General features: G+C 39.3%; 1 pseudogene; it reads left to right on the top strand.

Moving 5' to 3' along the window:
• The first annotated feature begins 414 nt into the window (after nt 1-414).
• Nucleotides 415-756, top strand: LOC114906506 (annotated as a pseudogene).
• Nucleotides 757-1,641: the final 885 nt, after the last annotated feature.

Here is a 1,641-nt window from a genome sequence, read left to right as displayed (position 1 = left end):
AGGATAGAAAGCCCAGAAATAAACCCATGCACCTATGGTCAATTAATCTATGACAAAGGAGCCAAGACTACACAATGGAGGAAAGAGTCTCTTCAACAAATGGGGCTGGGAAAACTGGACAGCTACATGTAAAAAAATGAAATTAGATCATTCTTTAACACCATATATAAAAATAAGCTCAAAATGGATTAAAGACCTAAATGTGAGACTGGACACTATAAAACTCCTAGAGGAAAACATAGGCAGAACACTCTCTGACATAAACCGCAGCAATATCTTTTTCAATCCACCTCCCAGAATAATGGAAATGAAAACAAAAATAAACAAATGGGACCTAAGTAAACTCAAAGGTTTTTGCACAGCAAAGGAAACCATAAGGGCTTATGCTGACGGAGCAGAGCCAGCAGCGCCAGGATGGTGCTGCTGGAGAGTGAGCAGTTCCTGAAGGAGCTGACCAGGTTCCTCCAGAAGTGCTGGTTGTCAGGCAGCGTGTTCATCACCCTGAAGAAGTACGATGGTCGAACTAAACCCATTCCAAGGAAGGGTTCTGTGGAGGGCTTTGAGCCCTCAGATAACAAGTGTCTGTTAAGAGCTACTGATGGGAAAAAGAAGATCAGCACTGTGGTGAGCTCCAAAGAAGTAAGTTTCAGATGGCTTATTCAAACCTATTGAGAGCTAACATGGATGGGCTGAAGAAGAGGGACAAAAAGAGCAAGAGTAAGAAGAGCAAAGCAGCGCAGTGAAGGGTACCAGATTTCCCGCTTTCACCAGCTAACCACTGAATTGCTACTTTTCCTTTGGTTTTTACTTTGGGCCACAAAGCTGGGTTTCTGATTCCCCTACAATAACTGTTTTCATGTGAGATTAGGGTCATTTTTGGATGGAAGAAGGGCTGTAGTGTTGACAGGGTAGTTACAAGAAGCCAGTTGATTTTAGATCTGGCTAAGTGGTCTGTGTTGTATGTTTATATGTTTCTGGATAATAGTTTACGGTCTCTGTAGCTGTCTGTGAAGAGCACTGTATCATTAAGCCTGTATTTATCGGCACTGACCATCTTTTATTCCTTTTCCCACCCCATAAAAAGATTCTGGCAATAGCTCTTCATTCTGGAATGACGTGATTATGAATAGGCTTTAGGCCCTGTCTTATGGGTTACTGGAATTGAAACCTGACAACTTTATAAAAAAGTTGTGTTATTTCATGGGTATTTTTCCCAACTTGCTGTATAATTTTATCATCATAGTTCCTTTAGCAAATTTGAATGAGTTCTCATAGCCAAATAAGAGTTTGCTTAACCAAACTAAGGATAAGCCTATTACAAAATCAAGAATAAAGATTCCAAGTTAAAAAAAAAAGAAGAAGGAAACCATAAATAAAACGAAAAGACAACCTACAGATTGGGAGAAAATATTTGCAAATGGTGTGACCAACAAAGGATTAGTCTCCAAAATTTACAAACAGCTCATGAGGCTTAATATCATCAAAACAAACAACCCAATCAAAGAATGGGCAGAAGACCTAAATAGACATTTCTCCAAAGAACACATACTGATGACCAACAAATACATGAAAAGATGTTCAACATCGCTAATCATTAGAGAAATGCCAATCAAAACTACAATGAGATATCACCTCACACCA

The sequence above is a fragment of the Monodon monoceros genome, unplaced genomic scaffold, assembly GCF_005190385.1.
Source record: "Monodon monoceros isolate NGI ecotype Baffin Bay Population unplaced genomic scaffold, NGI_Narwhal_1 Super_Scaffold_22, whole genome shotgun sequence".
Classification (NCBI taxonomy): Eukaryota; Metazoa; Chordata; class Mammalia; order Artiodactyla; family Monodontidae; genus Monodon; species Monodon monoceros.
Note: the sequence above shows the minus strand (reverse complement) of the source record. Positions and strands in the feature narration are given on the sequence as shown.